General features: G+C 40.8%; 1 protein-coding gene across 26 annotated transcripts in view; it reads right to left on the minus strand.

Annotated features, from left to right (window-relative positions):
• CREM (cAMP responsive element modulator) overlaps window positions 1–27,131 on the minus strand; it is a 128,457-nt gene that overhangs the window by 95,383 nt on the left and 5,943 nt on the right. For 4 of the 26 annotated variants that reach the window (XM_060006103.1, XM_060006097.1, XM_060006109.1 and 1 more), the window contains exon 1: window positions 6,832–7,107. The gene's annotated coding sequence lies outside the window, so the exon portion shown is untranslated. Of the gene's footprint in view, window positions 1–6,831; window positions 7,153–8,088; window positions 8,176–27,131 lie in introns of those variants that run through there. The other 22 variants (XM_060006101.1, XM_060006099.1, XM_060006094.1 and 19 more) reach the window with 16 other exon arrangements.

Below are 27,131 nucleotides of genomic sequence, written 5' to 3' on the forward strand. Positions count from 1 at the left end.
TTGACATGCTGAATGAAGTAAAGTTGGCAAAGAAAAAGACAAAAGGAGAGCAGTGAGCCCTCAATTTGTTTTAGATTTGAAAGGACCAACACCCGCATCCCTAAGTTCCTTCCAGGCGTCTATGCCAGCAACAGAGATGCTTGGCAACAAACATGCTATTTCCGGGGTTCCCTCCTAAGTGGTCTCTCTAAAATGATGTCACACCATCCCACCCAATTTGGAAACTGAGTCAGCAGGCAAGTGTGCTGCAACTTACTACGGGCACCAGGACAATGGTTACTGTTACCACCTGCCCCCACACAACCATAGCGACAATGTGGAAAGGTAAGGCACTTGAACCAGGCAACCTACAACATGAACAAGAAACAAGGATGGTGACATTCATTCAGATTAAACCTTATTCTGTGTTATATTACACTGGCATTTTATGTGGGGACATCTTATCTTCCATAACAACTGTGTAACCATGAGGGCAGGGGCTACTGATTTATTAAACAGTGATTGGCACCCAAGATACCCCAGCCCTTGTGCTTGGCACCAAGACACAGGTAACAAGATGTCCCTGATCTCCAGCAGCTTCGGTTCTAATGAGGGAGACAGATGTTTAAACAAGGAATAATGATAATATTATCTGAATAATAATGATGAGTATGGCACCATATAAGAAGAGAGAAGTAACTCCCAATTTCTCCTGGAAATACCATATTCTTTGGTTTAATTTCTAAGTAAGTAATACATTATGATTCAGAACTCAAAAAGTAGAAAAAGGTATTTGGTGAAGTCTGGGAACAGCCACCCATTTCCTCTTCCCAGAGGCTGCCAGCATTGAAGACAGTCTCAGCTTCCTGCCACCCCATCACAAGACATCAAGAGAGCAAATGACTAGCCTCACAACAGAATAATGACCATCAGATAAACCTGATCCTGACTCAGGCTCATCAGAGAATTATTTCATTCCAACTACTCTCTAAGAAGTCATCACTGATTGATCACCTGCTTGCCAAATCTTCAAGAATGATCTTTAGTCCCTATCCTCAACATGCCTACAGCATTTCCTACTCCCCAAATTTCGCCCTCCTTGAACTCTTCAGGACACCACGTTCATGTTTCCCTTCCAAGTTATCCAGTCCTTCGCCTTAGTCTCCTTTGGCCCACTCTTTAAGTACTGGTATTCCCAGGCTTTCAGTCACAAACACCTCCACACTCTCCCCCTAGGCTGCCTCATCTCCTCTTGATGTGTCTCAAATCTCACCTCCAGCCTGGACCTCTCCCTCCTGAGCTCTAGCCTGTATGTATCTGCCTATTCGACATCTCTTAACGGTTTCTTCAGAGATCCTCAAGTCTAATATGTTTAAAACTAACCTCAACTCCCTTGCTCTGCATCTCACCTCTTGCTGTACTTTTATCTCGATTGGGGAGTGACATCACCATCGGCACAGCCACCCTATCCAGGAGTCCTCTCTCTTCATTCCCCACTTCCCTTGTCCCCAATTCCTGAGGTGGCAACACGGTCTAGTGGTCGTAGCATAGCAGTGTGCAATATAAAGTGTGGCACTGGCGGTTGATCTGGGTGTTAACTTGAGTTCTACCCCTTATTAGCTATGGTTTTTGCAAGAAAGGCAAAATAAAGATCCCACTGCAATTAGCACGGTCAAAACAAAAAGAAAAGAACGTGGAATAAAGGGAAGTACACCTCTAACGGAAGCAGGAAGAGAAAGAACACAGAAAAGTATGATCTGTTTCTTGAGTTCTGGATGAAGAAAGGTTTTAGCCTTTTGGGAAAGTAGAAGATCCTCAGCGGTTAACTATGATTTAAGTAGCAAAGCAAGTAAGGTTTGAAAGAAAGTAGGAGAAGAATATGAAGCTTACATTGTAAAGCTGGTCCTCCTCAACCAAGTCAATTAAGAAACTGGGAAAAGGGAGGCTAGCTAGGAGAGAGAAGTACCGTTGACCCTTGAACAACACAGGTTTGAAACAGTATGGGTCCACTTATATGCAAATTCTTTTCAATAAATATATTGGAGGGACTTCCCTGGTAGTCCAGTGGTAAAGCATCCGCCTTCCAATGCAGGGGACACGAGTTCGATCCCTGGTCAGGGAACTAAGATACCACATGTCATTGGGGGCAACTAAGCCCACACACCACAACTAGAGAGAGAAAACCCACGTGCCGCAACTAGAGAGAAGCCCACGCGCCACAACGATAGATCCAGCACAGCTCAACAAATGTCCTGCGTGTCGCAACTAAGACCCGACGCAGCAAAAATAAATAAAAACAAATAAATAAATTAATTAAAATATATCGGAAAAATTTTTGGAGATTTGCAATAAGTTGAAAAACTCACAGATGAAACTCATAGCCTATAATTATTGAAACAAGAAAAAGGTATGTCATGAAAGTGTAAAATATATGTAGATACTAGTCTATCCTTACACAGGCATAAGGTGATATTTAATAAAAATAATGTGTTAGTTTTCTTACTGTTTTATAACTTTGCTTTCAAAGAACTACATTACTGTACAGTATTCCTCTCTCTCATAGTTGGAGGAACTGCAAATCAGCTATCGTCATAGGTAAGTGGTTTTTTTAAAAAAAGTAACAATGTTTCCAATACTGTAATATGAATATGACTGTAATACTGTATGCCATAAATTTCTACAATGATTCATTCATTAGTGTTTGGGCTAGGCTACCGTGAAGCAATCGTATCAATTACACTAGGCAATCATATTGCTGCTTCTGCGCTATTAATGTATGAATCGTTACCTATAAATAAATACAGATTTCTTTTTCACATTATCTTTTCATTTTTGATGTCAAGTGTCAGTAATACATATTACATCTGCAGTGTTTTGTATCATATGACAATACTGATGTAGGTACAGACAAATGATTCATCTCATAAACTTATGGTATTGATAAATACAGTACAGTACTGTAAATGTATTTCTCTTCCTTATGATTTTCTTAACATTTTCTTTTCTCTCGCTTACTTTAGTGTGAGAATACAGTATATAATACATACAACATAGAAAACATGTTTTAACTGTTTACATTATTGGTAAGGTTTTCTGGTCAACAGCAGGCTATATTAGTAGTTAAGTTTTGGGGGAGTCAAAAGTTATACAGGGATATTCAACTGAGCAGCAGTCGGCGCCCCTAACTCCCACGCTGCTCAAGAGTCAACTGTAATTACAAAACGCCACGTATGTGAAGTTGACAGGGACGCGCCTATGGTTATTATGCATTTTAGGGGAAGGAGATTAGTACAGGAAAAACAAAGCAATACAGTAGTATAAGGAAATTATGCCACTTTCAAAGTTTTGTAATCTTTGTGAAGTAGTTAGAATAACTTTCAAATAACAAGTTTTACACTTTTGTGTAAAAACAGAAGTGGCCAGGAACAGTTCTTCTAAATAATTATTTGAAACACTTGTAAATATTGTCTTTACTATTTTGAATATGAATCATACAGAAAATCAGGCAGCATTCTAATACAGATTCAAGGTCACTCCAGTTTAATTGCTTCAGATACCCATTATTATTTAAGAAATCTAAACTCTTTACTAAAATCACCAAAGGATTAACTATTCAAGCATCCCTTTTTCAGTTCATTCCCCACCTGGTGCCTGCTTTCGTCTATTTCAGTCAATGAAGAGCAGAATCCACTGCTAAGGAGGAAATGAAAAATGAAATTCAAATAGTCATGGCCTATCTCCACTTTTCCAAGCACACCCCGCCAGGCCGAGCCCCGGCCCCATTTCATGAAGGGAAACATAACTTTCAATCTATTGGGGAAGTTATTTGCTTGGCTAATCATTGTAGGGCTTTTCTTTCAACAGAACACTTCATTACCACACTTTAAGTACATTTCAAAACATTTATTTACACATAAAGTACAACTGCATCGACTACTAACTAGAAAATCTGGGAAAGAGTATATAAGACACTGGAATTAGCTAAGGTTCACAGAAACGAATTTCAACATTATTATACTTACCTAGGTTGGTCCTATCTTGTGTATATGAACAAAACTAGTACCTAAGTGTAGACACATGCCTAAATAAGTTCAATTTAACTCCTCCATCAATTTTAAGAGGTGCAAAAGCATCCCAAGTGTCTTTATGCGTGATATATAGTTGCCCCAATTCCAGAGCTGGAAGCTTTCATCATAATCAATGCTAGGATATAAATTCCTAAGCATTTCTAGGCAAAAAAATAATTTTTGTGCTACCAATGAAAAAAAAGAGGCTGTTTGAGAATATGAACACAACTCTATGACATTTGACATTCTGAGTTAGGATGGTCTAATTTTAAATCTGCTGAGTTAAAAAAACAAAAACAAAAACTTCACTAAGATAACCTTGAAGAAACTGAGTTTGTTTTCTGGAATTCTCAAAAGTAAACAATGTCAGAATCACATGAACCCCACTGTTAAAATTTCACAGGGTTTCATTTTGACATTTGATTGGTCTGGTTGTACTTTTCTGTTCAGAAAGTATGCATGAAGATGCTTCCCATTTGGGGAGAACTGAGAGACTTCAAAAGAGCCTCACAAAAAGTTGCTAGTAAGGTTTTCTTGGAGGCAAGCGTCCTTCTTCACCAGTGAGATAGTTATTTAAACAGTGCTAAATAACCTACTAGCTCATGCCTTCACTCAAAATTGTTTCACATATACCTTGCCAGTAATTTCCCATAACACTCCTGGGAAGGTCAGTCAAGATTTGCAAACTAGATATTTTAAAAAATTGCTATAACTGTTATTATACCAATAAGACTTGGCTTGTCTTCATGAGTAATATTAAGATAAATCCCAGCTAATGTCATCCTTAGGTTTTCCTCTTCATTCTCCCTTATTGGCTACTGGATATCCTACAGCATCATTAAAAGAAAACCCATGAATGAGAGATTTACTTTTAAGAACAGGGCACTCTTTATTGTGTGATTCCCATGGTAAAAAGTATTTTAAACACCCTGTGCTCTTTAAAATGAAATTAACAAAATGATTTTAAATGTTTACTTCTACATATGTATAATGAATGAGAAACACTTTCCTTGAAATCTATACTTTTACAATATATATATACTTGTACTGATAATATTGAAATTGTATTCAATGCACACACTGCTATTATCAAAGTTGACTTTTATATATGTCGACATCAGTTCAATAAAGTAGAAATACTTAACAGAATTCAAAGACATTTCAGGTTTATTTCCTTAATGACCAATACTGATTGCATGTCAAAACATCAATGGTTCAACTGTTAAGTGTTTGCATTGTTCAGTTTTATGTTTAAAAGTCTACCTAAATGGGACAAGACATTTAAGCACTTTCCAATAGACTACCCACTTCAACAATAAACCTGACTTACTTTTCTGGCCGAATATTAACCCGTAGAGAATACCAGGTTGGGGAAAACAGGATCAGGAATATACGTCTATACTGGTAAAGATTCAGTCAGTGTTCCTTACGTATGTTAACAACCTGAAACTCTTCCTTACTTTTCATGAAATGTGCGTAATTTTAAACATGATTTCATATTTTAATCATGTAGTGATTTGCCCCAATAGGAAACTAGAGTAGTCTATGGAGTCTGGAGTTTGTTAAACTCACCCAATTTCAGTAAACTGCTGGAACAATGTGAAAACAAAAAGACTAAAGAGCTCCTTTGTGTTTACACATTCAATAAAAATTTATTCATACACTCATAAAATGTGTACACAAAACATCCGTGTAATTACAACTTCACACTCACCAAAGCGACTCCAGGTTGAACAGTCACTGGGCAAGCATTTGCTTACACTGAACTATTTACAGATGCACCAAAAATGTTTGTGTCATTACCAACACTTAACATGACAATGCTTTCAGTGTTTACTCATCCAGGATCAAATCCATTGAAAAGCTGCGTTTGGATCAATAAGCAGCTTTTTAAACATCAGTATCTTAATACTTAGCATAAGTTGGCCAAAACACATTGTTTGCAATTTGCCTTTCTTTGGGGGAAAAAAGTTCCTTTAAGTTCAAAGTTTCAAAGACTACGACTTTGAAGGGAAAGCAGCTTGTTATCCAAAAGCAGGATCAAGACTAGGAGAAAAATATGGAACCCACGGGGAAAAAACTAGAGAACACGAATTATTCATGTAATCTAATCTTCACACTGGACCTCTAGCCCTGCGCATCTCGGTTTGTGTTTGTTTCCAGGGAGGGTGGCTGCACTCCCAGCAGCCCGGCGAATTAGGCAGGAAAGGAAAAGTTGTTCGGAAGCCGCTCCGGTGAGCCGCCCGGTTACAAGGCCTCCAGTGCGGACCGACGCTGGTCCCGCGGGTCAGCATCGCTCTGACCCCGGCCGGCCGGCCGCCCCTTCCCGAGCCGCGCAGGGAGCGTGAGAGGCTCACACTCGGGACCGGGTGCGGGCCCCGGCGGGGACCGCGGGGAAGACGTCCGAGGACGCGCGTCCCTCTCAGTTCGCGCTCCGGCTCCGGGGGCCTTGCCGGGCTGGCTGGTCCCGGCGCAAAGGGGACGCGGGGAACACGGGCGGCGCGCCTTCCAGCAGCGCCGTGGCAGCGCCCCGCTCGCTCGGTCTCAGGCCGCGAGGACCGGGAGGCGGCGGCTCTGGCGAGTGACGGGAGAGGACGGAGCCACGTCGCCCGCCTGTCCGGCGGCCTCCGCTCCCTCGGAGCCGGAGAGGTGGCCCCTCGGAAAGCGCCCGCCGGGTGCGCGGGGCAAACAGCGGGGGCGGCCGGGGCTAACCGCTCCGCCCTGCCCCCGCTCCGGCGCCCCCGCCTTAGGCTCCGCCGGCCCCGCCGGCCGGCGCGCCACTTACCCGCCGCGAAGCGATTTACGTAGCGGGCCTCGTCACTGCTTACGGACGCGAGGAGGTGGGACGACAAGCCCCACCGGGACCGGCGCCGGCCCACGTCGCCCCACGTCAGCACTGATGCGGCCACCGCGGCCTACCCGCCGAGCGCGACCCAACGCGGCGTCGCAGCCGCCCGCCCGCGGCCTCGAGTCCGCCCACTCGCCGGCCCAGCTCCGCGCCGCACCTGCCCCTACCCGGGGGACGCCGCGTGAATCCACGCTCGAACCCCGCCCCCTACCGGCCGCCGGAGGGAGTGCGGCGCCGACAATCCAACAATTGAATGGAACGGGGCGGGAGAGGGGGGTTGAGGGGCGGAGCTGAGGGTGGGCTGGGGGCGGGGTCTGAGGTGGGGGAGGAGGAGGTCGGGGCCCGAGGATGAAGAGGAGCGTGGCTGGAGGCGGGGCCTGAGGGTGGGGGACTAGAAGGAGTTGGGTCTGAGAACGGGGGAGGAGGGGCCAGGGGCGAGGCCGGGAGGAGGAAGTAGGCTGGTTGGGGAGGAAGACCGCCTCGGGGGCGGGGCCTAAGGGGCGGGCGGAGAAACCGGAAGCTGTCCTGCGGCCTCCACTCCCGGAAGCCAATCGATTGGGAAAAGAGCCGAGGTTGCGGCGGTGTCCTGCGTGGAAGTCGGTTCACCTAGGGGAGTCGCCAGCTGCCAGCCGAGGCCCGCGAGCGCATCCTGCGGACCCCACCTCAACGCCGCCGGCCGCAAGGGCCGGAGGCCGCGCCCGCTGCCAACTTCCGACGACCCTGTCTGTGCGTCAGTGTCACGGAGATACAGCGGGGTCCCCACTTGGTGATGTGACAGAGGACAGAAAGGCTTTTTGGTAACAAGCAAAAGCCCCCGCCTGGAAGAGGGAAGAGTTTCGTTTTCGTCCAGCTGGAAACCCGGGGCTTTCCAGTAAGAGGAGCGGCCCCGGCCGGTAGAACGGTCACCTGTTTTACACCAGGAAGCCGGTTATAACGGTGACCCAACGCCCGACCTTCGGTTCTCAGGAGTGGGTCACGCCGAGAACCGCCGTCAAGGACACTACTTGAAAAGTTGCTGAGTAAAGAAAATAAAAGCATAATCCACGTAGTGCAGGTGAAGAAGGGCAGCTTTGTGAAATACTAGAGTCCCAGTGGAGTTGAGGGGAAAATCCTGAACTCTTCAGTGCTAGATTACGGCCAGTCCGAACTACTGGCAGCTGTAATGCGTACTAGCGGAGATAAGAGGATAAACACCTGGTAAATTCACGTCCTCCTTTCCACATTGGCAGAGTTTTGAAATTCTTCCTTCCGGGGCGATAGATGATGCCTGTCTCCACCTCCCTGTAAGAATGAATTTCTTAATGAGGAACACTAAGACACTAATGAAAAACTTAAATTTAAAAATTAACCAAGTCCTTTTGTGTGTGTGCTGAGGTAGGGCTGTCACAGAACATTTATTCGTAAGTAATCAATACAGCTCATGTTAGCTCAGAAAAAAAAAAAAAAAAAAGGAGTCATTAGAAGGAAAGAGAAGAAAAAAAGACCAGATTGCTAAACCTGAAAAATCATAACATTCGTTTTAGTCAAGGGTGACCATTGCTGGATGAATAGATTTTTAGCTTCGAGTGATTTAGGGGAAATTGTGATCACTCTCCTTCCCAAAACATTGTTCTCCACCTACTTGTTTATTCCTAAATTTCTTTAACAACGTATACATTCTTACAGATAGAATCCATTAGATAAAGGTCTCAAAATGCAAGTATGAGTGCTAAGTCAATGTATACTAACATGTAAATGTCATACACAATCCTTGAGAGCAGGGGGAGAGTACCTGCTCTTCTTGAGGATAGGAGAGAGTACCTGGGGTCTGAAGAGAGAGGGCAGGAGATAGCAGGAAAGGTACACGTAGTCACCTATTGCTGGTATGACAAATTCACACAAACTTAGTGGCTTAAAACACAAATTTATTATCTAGAAGTTCTATGGGCTAAAATCAAGGGGTTGACTCCAGGGAAGAGTCCATTTCCTTGCCTTTTCCAGCTTCTAGAGGCCACCCACATTCCTTGGCTCGCGGCCCTTTTCCTCCCTCTTCAAAGCCAGCAACAGCTGGTTGAGTCCTTCTTATGCTGCCATCTCTCTGATTCTTTCTCATACCTCTCTCTTCCACTTATATGAACCCTTGTGATTACAGTGGGTCCACCTTGAGAATCCAGGATAATCTCCCCATCTCAAAATCAGGTGATTAGCAACCTTATTTCCCCCTTTACCACATAACCTAACATATTCGACAGGTTATAGGGGTTAGGATGTGGACATCTTTGGAGGGGCCATTATTCTGCCAGCACACAGTGAAGGATTCCAAAAGAAGCTTGAGCTCCTGAGACAAATCACCTGCTTCTCAGGGTCATCCCTTGTAAAGAATTCAAGCATTTGATTGGAAATGCCAGTAACTGATTTTTCAGTTTCTCATATTTATACTTCAAGATTATAGTAAAATCTAAAATGGTTACCAGGGATAGAGAAGAGGAGCACGGTTATATTCTCATTTTGTGTGATCAGCCACTGTAGTGTAAACAAGTGTCTTCATAATTTGCACTGAGTAGGACCTAGTCTAAATGCCAGCTTTGTTCAAATCTAATTTTCATAGATCATTTAAAGGGGAATTGTATCCACAACAATTATCCCTGTCACAGAATAGGAATTCATATCAGGCCACAAGAATCAAAGCCATGCAATTTCTTGTTTTCAAAGTATTTTTTACTATTTTCCCTATACTACCAATATTTCACTCCTAATGTGTTTGTTTTACTAATTTACTGCAGAATAGAATTAGAAAACAGATTTACTTTAAAATAATTTACACAATCCCTTTCTATTCAAGCTTTAGGCTTTAAGACTGACACATACAGTGTGCCAATTTAAATATTTGAGAATGGTAAAACAAGTCCATGTAATAGGTACTTGACTTTTTTTTTTTTTTGCGGTACGCGGGCCTCTCACTGCTGTGGCCTCTCCCGTTGCGGAGCGCAGGCTCAGCGGCCATGGCTCACGTGCTCAGCTGCTCCGCAGCATGTGGGATCTTCCCGGACCGGGGCACGAACCTGCGTCCCCTGCATCGGCAAGCAGACTCTCAAGCACTGCGCCACCAGGGAAGCCCAGGTACTTGACTTTTGATTCTCTAATTTGCTGTTTGGCAAGAAATGTTTCACTCTACTAGAAAGTTAACAGTTCTAGGGTCCAACAGAGAAAATATCCTTTTATGTGTGGGTGTGTGTACTTTGTTTTTTGAGTTTGGTAAACTTAAACTTCCAAAGCTAATGTGCTCTGAACTCAGCAGAATATTTAGAACGACTGTTAAAGGATGAATATTATAATACAAACTCAGGCCACAGAATTCTTTAAAACTATGAGATTATTTATAGCCATTAGACTATCCTGTCTCATTTTAAAAATAATAAATATATAATGAAAATCTACTTTCAAATATTTTTGATACTTTGTTCATCTTGGATTTTTGCATTAAATTTTATTTTTTAAATATTATATTCAAATGTTATTTATTTTGATTACTGAGTTTTTTGTGCCATCATAAATTCTGTGCCCAAGATGGGTGGCTCGCTCCTATCACAGTATCCCAGTCTTGATCTACAGCTCATATTCAAATCTTATCAATTTTCCCAACATTAGTCTCAATAGCGGTCTTCTCCCATCCATGATCCCATATGGATTCATGCATTGCACTTCTCTGTTTATGTCTCCTTATTCTGGAGCTGTTCCTCAACCTTTTCTTTCTTTCTTTTTTTTAAAATTAATTTTATTTATTTATTTTTGGCTGTGTTGGGTCTTCATTGCTGCGTGAGGGCTTTCTCTAGTTGTGGCTAGTGGGGGCTACTCTTCGTCGCGGTGCGCGGGCTTCTCACTGCGGTGGCTTCTCACTGTGGTGGCTTCTCGTTGGGGAGCACAGGCTCTAGAAGTGTGGGCTCAGTATTGTGGCTTACTTGCTCTAGAGCGCAGGCTCAGTAGTTGCGGCCCATGGGCTTAGTTGCTCCACAGCATGTGGGATCTTCCCGGACCAGGGCTCAAACCCATGTCCCCTGCATTGGCAGGCGGATTCTTAACCACTGCACCACCAGGGAAGTCCCCAACCTTTTCTTTCTTAACCTTGATATTTTGAAGGGAATAGGCTAGTTATTTTGTAAAAGGTCAATTAAAAAAAAAACTATGGAGACAGACTTCATTCAAGGAGAACAGTCAACAGTGATTACATTATGGCTTAAATAGGCTTCATGGTACTATTATTTCTACTATTTTTATCATGGAAAAATATTTTTCCTTCTAAACAGTTAATTTTTCATCAAACTTTTAGAATGTAGTCCATCTATAAATTCGATATAATGTTCAAATTCAGAGATTAATGAATTGGTAATAAAATGTCCTGAACTAACTCTTGATGCGTGAAAATCAAGATAGGATGGATTTTTCATGCTCTCAGTTCCTGGACGAGCCACTGCAGGCCCTTTGCACATGCCTGTGCCGTTCCTCTGACTGTAATGCTTTTCCCTTTCTTTTGCCTAGTTAATTTCTATTCATCCTTCAGGGGTTAGATCATTATATCTTCTTCAGTGAAGCTTCCCTTTACTTGGCACACTGGATTCAGCCCCTTTAACCATTTATATGCTTTCATTTTACTTAGACTTCTCTTTGGTAGCACTTATAATTTTAATTAAGTAATTATGTCAGCGTGTACTTAAAGCCTATCTCCCCTGCCAGAATATAAACTCCATGATGACATCTGTCTTATTCAACACTGTTTCCCTAATAACTTCTGAATTATTCCTCAGACTCAAAAACAGGAAGAAATGATATTATGGGTGATGCATTAAGTAACTCCCAACACAGTTGCATATTAGCCTCTTAAATACCTGTTTGTTTGCTTTTCTTCTACTTATTCAGTTGAGGGCCATGTGCTAGCGATGGTTAATAACTGTTTTCTAAAAAGATGAGGACTAAGATCCTTTTATCCAATGAACAGGAAAAAATGTTAAAAAAGCACTTGAAGTGAGAGATTAGCCAGTGTGTCTCTGTAAAACACAAGGGAAATGATATCCATATTATTTTGTATTTAAAATGCCTTATTTTTATGCATGCTCCATCAATAATAAGTACTTTAACTAGAATTTACCAAGTTCTTGCTCTTCATAAATTGACAGCCTCTTATTTTGTAGGTTATAGTGCCATCATGTGGATACTTCATTTTCCTAAAATAAAATGTAACATTTTTGTAACAGAGACTAGAAAACTATGATTGGGAAACACAGCCATTCCCACACCCAGGCAAAACAACTTATAATTCAGTACTGGTTCCTAAGACCAGCTGTGTATAGGTTCACTTGGGGACTTCTGAATCTGAGTTGTAAGCGTACAGAATTTGGAAGCATTCATTTAAATGGTAAAAGAAGCCTTACAAGATGTGGCACAATAAAAAGAAACGAAATTGAGCTATTTGTAATGAGGTGGATAGACCTAGAGTCTCTCATACAGAGTGAAGTAAGTCAGAAAGAAAAAGACAAATACCGTATGCTAACACATATATATGGAATTTAAGAAAAAAAATGTTATGAAGAACCTAGGGGTAAGACAGGAATAGACACAGACCTACTGGAGAACGGACTTGAGGATATGGGGAGGGGGAAGGGTGAGCTGTGACAGGGCGAGAGAGAGGCATGGACATATATACACTAACAAACGTAAGGTAGATAGCTAGTGGGAAGCAGCCGCATGGCACAGGGATATGGGCTGGGTGCTTTGTGACCGCCTGGAGGGGTGGGATAGGGAGGGTGGGAGGGAGGGAGATGCAAGAGGGAAGAGATATGGGAACATATGTATATGTATAACTGATTCACTTTGTTATAAAGCAGAAACTAACACACCATTGTAAAGCAATTATACCCCAATAAAGATGTTAAAAAAAAAAAGATGTGGCACATATATACGATGGAATATTAGCCATAAAAAGAAACGAAATTGAGTTATTTGTAGTGAGGTGGATGGACCTAGAGTCTTTCATACAGAGTGAAGTAAGTTAGAGAAAAACAAATACCGTATGCTAACACATATATATAGAATCTAAAAAAAAAAAAATGGTTCTGATGAACCTAGGGGCAGTACAGGGATAAAGATGGAGACGTAGAGAATGGACTTGAGGACATGGGGAGGGGGAAGGGTAAGCTGGGACAAAGTGAGGGAGTAACACTGACATATACACACTAGCAAATGTAAAATAGATAGCTAGTGGGAAGCAGCTGCATAGCACAGGGAGATCAGCTCGGTGCTTTGTGACCACCTAGAGGGGTGGGATAGGAAGGGTGGGAGGGAGACGCAAGAGGGAGGGGATATTGGGATATACGTATGCATATAGCTGATTCACTTTGTTATACAGCAGAAACTAACACAACGTTGTAAAGCAATTATACTCCAATAAAGATGTTTAAAAAAAAAAAGAAAGAAAGAAAAAAGAAACCTTACAAATACAATAGCTGAAGATTCATGCAGTTCCTATGGATGGTCAGGTTTTTTTTTTCTTAACTTACGTTTATTGGTTTATTGTAAAGGATACAGGTGAATAGCTAGACAAAGCTAGATGAAGAGGTACATAGGTCTGGAAGTGTCCCAAGTGCAAGAGCTTCTGTCCCTTGGAGTTGGGGTGTGCCATGCCCCCAGCACGTGGATGTGTTCACCAACCTGGAAGCTCTCAGAATCCCGTAGTTTAGAGATTTTAAGGAGGCTGCATCATGCAGGTAAACACCAGCTCCCTTTCCTCCCTGGAAGCTGAAAGTTCCAAGCTTCAAATCATGGCTTGGTCTTTTGGGTGACCAGACCCCAGACCAGAAGCTATCCAGGAGGCCACCAACAGTTACTTCATTAGAACAAAAGATGCTTCTACTTTTTATGGCTGAGTAATATTCCATTGTATTGGGTTGGTCAAAAAGTTCGTTCATGTTTTTCTGTACCACCTTACTGAAAAACCCGAATGAACTTTTGGCCAGCCTAGTATATATGTACCACATCTTCTTTATCCATTCCTCTGTTGATGGACATTTAGGTTGCTTCCATGTCCTAGCTATTGACATATATACACTATTGATACTATGTATAAAATAGATAACTAATGAGAACCTACTCTATAGCACAGGGAACTACTCAGTGCTCTGTGGTGACCTAAATGGGAAGGAAATCCAAAAAAGAGGGGATATATGTATATGTACAGCTGACTCACTTTGCTGTACAGCAGAAACTAACACAACATTGTAAAGCAACTATACTCTGATGAAAATTAATTTTAAAAAAAAGATGCTTCTATCACTCAGGAAATTCCAAGGGACTTAGGAGCTCTGTGTCAGGAACCAGGGGCAGTGACCATATACATATTTCTTATTACGTTACAATTAGCCATTCTATAGGTGCACTGAGGTATCTCACTGTCATTTTTTTTTGCATTTCCCCAGTGACTAAGGATGTTAAGTTGAGTAATGTTTCATGTGTTCATTTTCCCTCTCTATATCTTTGGTGAAGTGTCTTTGCTCATTTTTTAACTGGTTTTTAAATTTTCTTACTACTGACCTTTGAGAATTATTTACACATTCTGGATGAAAGTCCTTATTATATGTGTGTTTTGTAAGTACTTCCTCCCTGTCTCAGCTTGTATCTTTATTATCCTAATAATGGATTTTGAAGAGAAGTTTTTAACTTTGATGAAATCCAGTCTATTAATTTGTTATTTTATGGATCAAGCCTTCAGTGTCATACCTAAGAAATCTTTGCCTAAAGAACAAAGATTTTTCTTGTATGTTTTCTTCTGGAAGAATAATAATTTCAGGTTTTACTGACCAGGTTTTTAAAATTTCCTTTATTTATGGTTAGGAGGCTGTGAAAAAGAAATCATGGGCCAAAGTCTTTTTGCCATGTTCTGAAAAGGCAATATCCAAAGGTAATACTCTTTACATTAATACCCATTTTAATATAAAGAGTAAACAATCATCTCAAACTTGCCCAGGAGAGCAATAAAGTCTAAGGAAAAGCCTTCTTTATCTCAGCACATGGCAAACTCATTGCTTAGGCCAAAAATCTGATTATAATCCCTGAGGTTTTTCTTTCTCTCACTTAGAAGTGGCAAACCCATTCATGCTACCTCTAAAATAATTCCCTAATCCATCCACTTCTCACTATCTTCTATGCTAAAAACCCTAACCCAAGACACTAGCATCTCTTGCTGTGACATTGCGATAATATCCTAACTGGTGTCTCTGTTTCCATTCTTGCCCCCTGTTACGGACTGAATTGTGTCTCCCTACTCAAATTCATATGTCGATGTCCCAACCCCCATTACCTCTGAATGTAATCATGTTTGCAGATAAGGTCTTTAAAGAGGTGATTAAATTAAAATGAGGCCCTTAGCATGGGGACCTAATCCTATATGACTGGTATTCTCATAAGAAGAGGGAGAGATCCCAGGAGTGTGTGCACAGAGGGGTGAACGTGTGAAGAGACAGGAAGCCATCTGCAAGCCAAGGAGAGGGGCCTGGAACAGATGCTCCCTTTATGGCCCTCAGAGGAAACCAACCCACCGGCTCCTTGATCTTGGATTTCCGGCCTCCAAAACTGAGAAAACCAATTTCTGTTGTTTAAGGCAACCCAGTTCATTGTATTTTTGTTGAGGCAGCCCTAGAAATCCAATATACCCTTCTACAGCCTAGTGAATTTTCAAAATATGGTAAACCAAATCATATTGTTACCCATGCTTAAAAGCCTCCAAAGATTTCCCAATGTGGTTAAAATGAAATCTAAACTTCTTACCGTAGCGTACAAGGTCCTACAAGATCTGGTCTTTGTCTTCCTTTTCAATTTCATGCTGTAATACTCTCCTCTTTGCTTGCTATGCTCTGATCATACTGGCTGTCTTTCTAGTCCACAAACACACCAAACTCATCTCTTCTTCAGGCTTTTTTCATGTGCTGTTTCCTCTGCCTGGAAATCTTGTTCTGTAGATCATTGTGTGACTGGCACCTTCTCTGTTCAGAGAGGCCTTTGCTAATTGTCTTAGCTAACACATTACTCCCATCACTTTATTCCATTACTGTGTTTAATTTTCTTTATTAACTGCTAGATTTCAATGATCTGTTTCATTTGTTCATCTGGTTATTATCTGCCTCTCCTCACTAGAATGTAAGTTCACTGAGGCCAGGACCATACGAATGCTGTGCCTGGCACCTAGGACATTACATGACACATAGTAGGTATGCAATAACAACACAGTGAATCAGTGAATGAAAGAAGGATGTGTAAATACGTGTATAATTCAGCCTGGTTGAAGTGTTTAGGTTTTTTTTAAAAAAAATAATTCAATAAATATTGACCACCTTTGTGACAACTGACAAGTTCTAAGGAGACTCAGGCAGTCCTATGGAGAGGACACACGGACCACATGGAAACAAGGCCTCCTCCCAGCAGTCATGGAGGGACTGAGGCCTTCTGCCAACAGCAACACGGGTGAGCCCAGAAGCAGATCTTCCAGCCAGTCAGCCCTTCAGTGATTGGAGCCCAGGCCAGTATCTTGACTGAAATCTCGTGAGAAACCCCAAGCAAGAACCATTCGGCCAAACCCCTCTGAAATGCCTGACCCACAGAACCTGGGAGAAAATAAATATTTATTCTTTTAAGCCAGTGAGTTTGGGGATAATTTGTTGCACAGCAACAGATAACTGATAAATTCACAAACCTGGAATCCAGGATTCGTCCTTGATAACTTTCTCCTCCTTCAATTCCAATGTCAAAGCCATCTACCCATCTCCCAAATCTTCCATTTCTCCCTGTCTTCCCCTCCACTATCCTAGTCAGTTCTCTCTTAGGCAAGTGCAATAATTTTTAAACTGTTTAGACTGCATCCATTTTGGCCTCCCTTTAGTTCTCCATACGGAGGCTAAAGTGTTCTCTTCCAAACACACAAATCTCATGAACTCCTCATTTCCCTCTAAATACTTACAATGACCTATGATAAGTGCTAAATTCAAGGTAATCTCAGAGATTACAGTACACAGAAAGGAGCAACAGGGCTTCCCTGGTGGCGCGGTGGTTGAGAGTCCGCCTGCCGATGCAGGGGACACGGGTTTGTGCCCCGGTCCGGGAGGATCCCACATGCCGCGGAGCGGCTGGGCCCGTGAGCCATGGCCGCTGAGCCTGCGCGTCCGGAGCCTGTGCTCCGCAACGGGAGGGGCCACAACGGTGAGAGGCCCGCGTACCGCAAAAAAAAAAAAAAAAAAAAAAAAAAAAAAGAGCAACAAACTTATTGCGAGTAGGAATCAGGTCTCCTACTTTTTTATTAATAATTTTTCAATAGATAATATATGAACATGGTACATAATTTTGATGACACCAGAGGGCATACCATGAAAGGTACAACTCTCTCCTGTCTCTATGCCCCCAGTTCTCTCCAGAGGCTACACTTATGTAGTTTTTGAATATATCTTTCTAGATGTACTTTATAAATATCTATTGACAATTATGGGAAGTGCTTGAAGTAACCTACCCTTGTCTCTAAAATCTTGACCTTCAGCCTGCTTTCAAACCCATTTCTTATAAATTCCTTTTCAGGTCATAACCACTCTGCTTTCAAAACCATGTAAAGGCAATGCAGATATATTTTATCCTTTTTCTTTATTGCCAGAAGGAGTTATAATGATAAGAGCAAACCCACACATTTTGATTTAGCCTCCAGCCCTCTAACCCTTTAATTCTTTGTTTCAATAATTGTTGAGGATATATTTTTTTCTCATCTTTCATAACTCTCTACATATAAAATACATTGTCTCATGCCAACATCTCATTTTGCATGTGAAATTTTTTTCTTACACTGTTTGTTGTTGTTTTTAATTTAAGGAGGCTGCTTCTTTCAGGATCCAGGTTCATGGCTTTTCATAAAGCTTGTGACTAACATTAGTTGTACTCCCTTTATTGGATATAATTACTTAATTTTTTTGTAACCTAAATCCAGGCCATCACATTTAACCCTTGTTAAACGTCATGCTGTTTGTTTCATTTCTGGAACCTGAATATATCTTTAAGAATCTTGATTCTGCAATGACCTACAAATTGAATTAATTTGACATTGATTTATTGAGTGCCTAGTATTTGCACATTACTATGCTTTCTTAAAATTTCACCTATCTTTAGCACAACTAAGAATTAGAAAAGAAGGCCAGCGATCCCTTCTTCCCCACCACACCAAGGTTCTAGGCAACCGAGAAAAATGAGGAGTCAAAAAGACTGAGAAAGCAAAAAGGTCAGGAAAGAAAAGAGAAGGAGGCCAGAAAGTCAAGAGGCTAAGCTCAATGGGAAAAGTAGAGAAATGTCTTGCACCACCTTCTGGGCTGTGTGTGTTTCATAAATGTGTATGTATGTTTGTGTCATAGTAACATTGTTTTTGTACAGCTAATAGACTGTATTTAAGCTCTTCCAGATGTCAGAGACAGAAATGATTTACCATAACGTTAATGAATCTTGAACTTCCTTTCCAAGGCCCTCTGTGGGGCTCTAACGTGTTTTTAATTTGTAATTTTATATTCTTTTTCTTAAAGATGACCCTTCCAATCCCAGATCTGGTGAGGTTACATTTTACCGTGAAGTTTTAGAATAAATAGAGGGGGAAGGATGAATGGGGGACAGAATATGAGGTCAATGTTAGTTCAGACAGGCTGAATGAAAATGTTTTGAGTCAAGTAGATTTTTTGTGGGACTACCCGGAAGTCTCATTGGTTTCTGGCTTTGATCATTTGCAAAAATCCAACAGATTAGACACTGAATGAAAAAATATCAAGAGAGCTTTGCATACTGATTAGAGAGCTTTTCATACTGATTTTACAACTAGTTCTTTCCCTTAATAGCATTATTCACTTTAGGTTTTATGGAATTTCAACAATTTGGACTGGAAATAATGTTGAATGTCACCTAGTTCAAGTTTCTTATTTTATTACTGAGGCACAGACATTTAAATGACTTGTGTGATGTTACAGCTACAAAACAGATCTCCTGTTTCTTGTGTCTGTTATGTCTACTCCCTCTAATTAGAAACTATTCCCTTTGGTGTGCTAAAATGAGAGCAATAAGCTGAACACTAGCTGTGCTACTACCGATGTCAAAAGCAGCTGCTCTATTCAACATCCATTTACGATAAAAACTCTCCAGAAATTGGGCATAGAAGGAACTTACCTCATCATAATAAAGGCCATATATGACAAACCCACAGCTAACATCATACTCAACTGTGAAAAGCTGAAAGCATTTCCTCTAAGATCAGGAACAAGACGAGGATGTCCACTCTCACCACTTCTATTCAACATAGTTTTGGAAGTCCCAGCCACGGCAATCAGAGAAGAAAAAGAAATAAAAGGAGTCCAAATTGGAAAAGAAGAAGAAAAACTGTGACTGTTTGCAGATGACATGACACTATACATAGAAAATGCTAAAGACACTACCAATTGTCAATTGGGGGAGACAGACATTAAATAAACAATCATGCAAATAATTACTTGATTATACTTGTGATAAGGGTTATAAAGAAAAGTACAAAAATTATAAGGACGTGAAACAGGAACCCGATCATGTCTAAGGAGCAGGTTGGCTCTTCTGAACAAGAAACTTTTAAGCTAAATCTTGAAGGATGGTTGAAGTTATCTTAGAGAAGAGTCAGTACAGAATTGTTCTGGGCAAGGGATGATTGTGGAAAGGCTCTACATTATGAAGGAGTTTGGCATCTGAGGAAGTACAAGAGCACCAATGTGGCTGGAGCATGGTACACACAGAGAGAGCAGCCAAGGCTAGAAAATGAGGCAGGCGCCAGAGCACAAAGTCTCTCTCTTCTTTTTTTTTTTTTTTTTGCGGTACGCGGGCCTCTCACCGTTGTGGTCTCTCCCGTTGCGGAGCACAGGATCCGGATGCGCAGGCTCAGCGGCCATGGCTCACGGGCCTAGCCGCTCCGCAGCATGTGGGATCTTCCCGGACCGGGGCACGAACCCGTGTCCCCTGCATTGGCAGGCGGACTCTCAACCACTGCGCCACCAGGGAAGCTCACAAAGTCTCTTTTTAACTACTGTCTAGGAATTATAAGTTCCTCAGGTTAACTGGCTCATGCTAACCAGAGTCACATGAGGCCCATTTCCAATCAGAAAATTAATTTAACAATTGATTCCAAAGCTTACTTCCGAAATCAAGAACATTAGATTGCTAAATAAGAATACAGAATTAGACAAACGTCTGCTGTGGAAATACGTAGACCCATATGGCCCAGTAATTTCCCATTTATTCAAATCATTCATTCATGCAATTAACATTTACTGAGTGTCCCATTAGACATGTTTCTGCCTTCTTATATATTCTCTAGTGTTTTGCATAGAGTAGTTGTTCAATAGCTTTTCAATCTAGTGTTGGCAGATTTTCCCCATGGGTCTCTCACATTTCTGCTCATCTTGCAGACAGAGGCACTGACTGCTTTTGCTGCAGACGATGTTATCAAGGATGTTGTATAGCAAACAGTCCATTATAAAGCCGCTGCTTATTGAAGATTTGAGATTCCTAATCTCAGGGTTCCTGAGATACAACACAAACCCACTATGCGCTCAATGATCACCTGGGCTGCTTCATGTCATCCCTGTGGCACTTGTTGGGAGGGACATGGGAAACTAGTGTGAGCATGAAGCTCATGCTTCCTGCTGTGATGATGGACATAACAAAGTCCTTTGTCTCTGACCCAGGAGTTTTTGTGTCTTCTGACAGCATCCATGAAACTGTGGCAACTTATCTGCTTCCTAGTATAAATTCTCAGATCCTTCACAGTGCCTGACATATAGTAAGGATGACCTACATGTGAATGGGTATGTTACAGTATGAAAGGGAAGGTGTTCATATAGAAGTATGAATAGCAATACTAGTTCAGCTTGATGGTAGTGGTAGGAGGTTGGGAGAATACAGTCTTGTAGGATGAATAAAACTTTCACTCCTAGAAAAGAGTAAAGATATTCCTGAGAGAGGGAATATCTTTATTCCCAAATGCAAAGAGTCATTAAAGGGCCTGATGTGTCTAGAAATAGTTAAAAGCTTAGTAACAGGATAAATTGGGTCGGTAGCAGGAGATAATATTGGAAAGTATTAGCCCATTAAAAGCAGGTATTCCAAAACTATCAAATATGTTGTAATTGCACTGTTTTCTGACCTTATTTTCAAAATCAGATTTGCACTCAGGGAGGTAAACTTGCATCTCTGAGCAAACTTTGACTGTTCTGTACTAGTTTCAAATTCAGGTAGTGTTAATCTTTTCTAATAAACGAGACTGTTTAAATGTATAAATATGCTTGCTTTTTAGAAACCTTGTAAAACACATTAAATAAATAAATATTGGATTTTTTGACTTCTGTTTATGTCTCTTCTTGCATAAAGTTTATTTTTCATAATGTATATATATACTTCTAACACATTTCAAAATGTTTGAAAAATGTCTATCCTAAGATTAAGTGCTATAGCTTAAGTTGTTTTTCTTTTCAAATATCAATCGTCACCTTTATAATTTATATATTCTTTCCTAGCACAGATAGGTAAAGCTTACACATAGAATTGTGAAATGTGGAATCTGAAAGTAAACTTAGGACTCTTCCAGTCTAGTACTCTCTGTATGCTGGATTTAATTATTCTACCACTAAAAGTGAAAAATAATTTTCCTAATTATTAAAAAGCATTACACTAGGAGACATAATATTTCAATTTTCTGTTTTTCTTCCCACAAATTTTTACACAATTTGTGCTTTCTGTTTTTAAAAATGGAATTGAGGAGGCAGTTCAACACGACGGCGTAGGAAGATCCTGAACTCACCTCCTCCCACAGACACACCAAATCCCCAGCTACATATGGAACCCCTCTGAAAAAGACCTGAAAACTAGCTGAATAGCTCCTGCACAACAAAGGACAAAAGGACCACATTGAGATGGGCAGGAGAGGCACATACTCCACCCACAGTGTGGTGAACCACAATCGGGAAGGATCTCACAAGGATGGAGCTTCTCCCTAAGGAGCAAGGGGTTCACACCCCACATCAGGCACCACAGCCCTTGGGACCAGTATCAGAGAGATGAGCCACCAGAACATCTGGCTTTGAAAACCAATGGGGCTTACCTCCAGGAGGCCCAAAATGCTGTAGGGAGTTGAGACTCTGCTCCTAAAGGGTTCAAGTGCAAACTCACTCACCTTGGGACCCAGTGCAAAAGCAGTGATTTGAAAAGCACCTGGACCATATGTGAAGGAGACTCATTTGCTTATCATAAATTGTCTGTCACTGGGGAAAGGGCCTGTTGGGACTCTCTCTGGGGACAGAGGCACTGGTGAGTGCCATTTTTGCACTCTTGCTCTACCTTGCTAGTGCCAGTAATGTGCCCTACCCTGGTGCTCTACCACGACACCTCTAAAGCTGGTGTGGTGCACGGAGTCCACCCAGGGGATGCCCCTTGAGTGACTGGCTCTGGTGGTGGTGGGAGGGGCTTGCGTTTATGGACCCCATGGGACTAAAACAATCAGAGAGACAATTCTTGGCATGCTACCACCCCCAGGGCATGGTACAGATAGCAGATAGCAGACTGAAACACACCCTCAGTCTTCCTGTGAAAAAGGCCTATTTACTTGTCCTGGAGCCTCAGCCTGATGAGCAGGTTTACCACACATCTAGAGGCTACAGAGGTGCTGTCAAAGAACAGAGGCCATCTTTGTGCTCTCCCCTGGCCTTGCTACAGCTCACCAGTACCTCCCAGAAAGAAGCTTATACATTCGTCTGGAGTCCCAGATTTGGCAACTTTGCCAAGATGACACCTCAATATCACCTTGTCTGGAGGCCAGCTGGGTTTACAGTTGCAGTCCCACAGGGCTGTATATATTTTCATACTTTAAAAGATGCTGCCAGAGGGTGACTTTCAATCAGCCTAAGGTGCAAAATAAGATTCAATCTATGCTCATGGATTGGAAGAATTAATATTGTTAAAATGTTCATACTACCCAAAGCAATCCATAGATTTAATGCAATCCCTGTCAAAATTCCAATGGCATTTTTCACAGGAACAGCACAAATAATCCTAAAATTTCTATGGAACTGACAAGGATCCCAAATAGCCAAAGCAATCTTGAGAAAGAAGAACAAAGCTGGAGGCAGCACGTGATGTGATTTCAAACTATGTTGCAAAGCTACAGGAATCAAAATGGTATGGTATTGACATAAAAACAGACACATAGATCAATGGAACAGCATAGAGAGGCCAGAAATAAACAACAAAGAAACAAGAATATACAATGGGGAAAGGACAGCCTTTCTATAAATGGTGTTGGGGATAAACAACAAGGTCATACTGTATAGCACAGGGAACTATATTCAATATTCTGTGACAAACCATAATGGAAAAGAATATATATATACACACACACACACACATATATAAAACGGAGTCACTTTGCTGTACAGAAGAAATTAACACAACATTGTAAATCAACTATTCTTCAATAAAGTTTAAAAAAATGGGGTTGGGAAAACTGGAAGGCTACATGCAAAAGGATGAAATTAGACTACTATCTTATAGCACACACAAAAATTAACTCAAAATGGATTAAAGACTTGAATGTAAGACCTGAAACCATAGAACTCCTAGAAGAAAGCATAAGCCAGGGACTTTCCTGGTAGTCTAGTGGTTAAGACTCTGCCCTTCCAATACAGGGTGCACGGGTTCGATCCCTGGTCGGGGAACTAGGATCGCACATGCTGCAGTGCAGCCAAAAATAAAGAAAGAAAGAAGAAAGTATAAGCTGTAAGCTCCTTGACATCCATCTTGGCAATGTTTTTTTTGAATCCGACTTCAACAGCAAGGGCAACAAAAGCAAAAATAAACAAGTGGGACTTCATCAAACAAAAAAGCTCCTGCACAGCAAAGGAAAAGGCAACCTACTGAATGGAAAAAGATATTCGCAAATCACATATCTGGTAAGGGGTTAATATCCAAAAAATATAAACAATTCATACAACTCAATAAGAAAAAAAAAATCCAATTTAAAATGGGCAGAGAATCTGAATAGACATTTTTCCAAAGAAGAGATACAGATACAGCACATAAAAGAGATACAGATACAGCACATAAAAGGATGCTCAACATCACTACTCATCAGAGAAATAAAAGACCAAACCACAAAGAGATATCACCTCACACCTGCTGTCACGGCTAGTATCAAAAAAACAAGAAATAACAAGTGTTGGTAAAGATGTGAAGAAAAGGGAATGCTCGTGCACTGTCGGTGGGAATGTGAAATGGTACAGCCACTGTAGAAAACAGTATGGAGTTTCCTAAAAAAATTAAAAATAAAACCAGCATATGATCCAGTAATTCCACTTCTGGGTATGAATCTGAAGAAAATGAAAGCTCTAATTCAAAAAGATGTATGCACACCTATGCTCATTGCAGCATTATTTACAATAGCCAAGGTACGGTAACAACCTAAGTGTCCATCAATGGATGAATGGATAAAGAAGATGTGGATATATACACAATGGGATCTAATTCAGCAATAAAAAAGAATGAAATTTTGCCATTTGTGACAACAGTGATGGACCTTGAGGGTAATATGCTAGGTGAAATAAATCAAATGGAGAATGACAAAAACTGAATGACTTCACTTACATGTGGAATCTAAAAACAAAACAAATGAACAAACAAAACAAAACTCATAGATACAGGGAAGAGATTGGTGGTTGCCATAGAGGAGGGTGGTGAGTGTGGGCAAAAAGAAGGAGGTCAAGAGGTACAAACTTCCAGTTATAAAATAAATAAGTCATGGGGATATAATATACAGCATGGTGGCTATAGTCAATAATATTGTATTGCATATTTGAATGTTGCCAAGAGAAAAAAATTTGTAACTTTGTGTGGTGACAGATGGTAACTACACTTATTGTGGTGATCATTTCACAGTGTATACAAATATCAAATCATTATGTTGTACACCTGAGACTAATATAATGTTATATGTCAATTACAACTCAATACAAAAATAAACATATTAGCACTAAATTAGGACTTTCCCATGACTTAATTAGAAGATAGTAAGATAATTGAATAGAGAATAACATTTCCATTATATGATTCAATATCACTTAATGTCTTGTCCATGTGCTTTTAAACTTACTTAGCATACAACTCATGGTATATATTCTACACGTTTCTGAAAAAACTGGGACCCACCGATGACCAATGATGAAGAGGTTCAGTGGGAGAGATGAGGGTAGATAGATACTCACAATACACTTGCACACTTGGGACACTTGTTTCTATACTTTTTGCCATCTGGGCCATGGAACGTGTGAGTATCCTACTCCTCACTTGGTTCTGAAATTCACTGTACAGTTTATGGAAATTGAAGAAAATATTTTTAGAGTGGGTTTCTACCCTTCCTGCACCTTTGCTTATGATGAAGAACAAGTGAGGAATAAATAATGCAGAGTAAGAAGAAAAAAGTGATTACATGTAGCAGTAAATCAATAAGTATTTATAAATTTCCATAATGGACTCAGAATTGTCCTGGCACTATGGTGGGTCTGTAAATATCCATCATCATTCTCCTGAGGGTGCTTGTAATCTAGTTGCAGAAGAAAGCTGACAAAATTGGTAGAGACCAATAGAAATGTTTGTGTTGCATTGCACATCACAATCTATAAAAGCTATGAAAGATCAAAGGTGAGGAGATTCAATAGATCTAGAAGGGGAGGCTTCTGGAGGAACTGAGAATGTTGCCGAGTCTTCGTGGGAAAGAAGGAAATCCTGCCATTTGTGATGACTTGGATGAAACTTGAGGGCATTATGCTAAGTGAAATAAGTGAGACAGAGAAAGAAATACTGTGTGATCTCCACTTGTATGTGGAATCTAAAATGTCTGAACTCATAGAAACAGAGAGTAGAATGGTGGTTACCAGCGGCTGGGGGAAGGGGAAATGGGGAAATGTTGGTCAAAGGGTACAAACTTCCAGTTATAAGATGAATATGTTCTGGGGGTTTAATGTACAGCGTGGTGATTATAGTTAACAATACTGCCTATATACTTGAAAGCTGCTAAGACAGTAGATCTTAAATATTCCCACTACAAAAAGGAAATGTTAATTATGAGGTGATGGACATGTTAGCTAAGCTATGGTGATAATCATTTCACAATATGTAAGTGTATCAAATTAACACATTGTACACCTTAAACTCTTACAAGGTTATGTGTCAGTTATATCTCAATAAAGCTGAAAAATGTAATATAAGAAAAATATGCCAAATTTTTAAAAAAAATAGAATCTACATAAGATAGCATCTGAATTAGGATAAAACTACATATCAACTGTTAAAATTGTAAAAAATAATCATTTTATGATATTCCTGTAGGAATATCTTGACTTCCAGGTACTGTATCTCTTACACAAGTTTAACTTCTCCAACTCCTGACTTTCATGGATGAGGAACACGAGACTTCCTTGAAGGTTATGAGAGCTGCTCAGATGGAAGACTGAAAACTGTGTTCTGAATACATTCCCTGCTTCCCACTACCCAGAAGTCCTCTTCTCCCATTTCCTCTTTCTCCTTCTTCTCACTACCAGGTACCCATCCACAGATAGGCATTGTCCTTCTCTCCTGTTCTTTTCTGGGGTAGATTGGTCAGAAATGACTGGGTAAACTGGAGGAAAACTTAAATGAGAAAGAACTTGGACAAGAGCCCATGGTGACGTGGAAAGAAGCAGAGTGATATAAAGGAGTAATATGAGAGAGCTTGTCGGGGTGATGGAGCTCTTCTGAATCCTAATGGTGGGGCTGGCTACACTGTTCTGAAAGTTGTTAAAACTGATAGAAATGTACATCTCTCCCCCAATCAATTTTACTGCATGATAACTTAAAATAAAAATAAATAAAAAAGTGTGAAACAGTGCAAGGAGGTCAGACTTCTCATCTTTCCTATCTTCTTCAACAGTCATAAGGGAAATGTGATGAGGATCTAGTCTACAAAGTGGCTACCTGTTAGAAATATTCAATAGTATAGGTAAAAAGACCCACCACACTTACACATGGGCTGATTTCTAAGACTACATACATATTGTATGAATATGTGAATGTTTCACTTTTTCTCTTTTTTTTTTTACCAGCAAAATACATCTTTTTGGAAGCAAGAGGTTGCTAACTTTTTTTTTAGGTACGTGTGA

This window comes from Delphinus delphis, chromosome 2 (genome assembly GCF_949987515.2).
Source record: "Delphinus delphis chromosome 2, mDelDel1.2, whole genome shotgun sequence".
Lineage (NCBI taxonomy): Eukaryota > Metazoa > Chordata > Mammalia > Artiodactyla > Delphinidae > Delphinus > Delphinus delphis.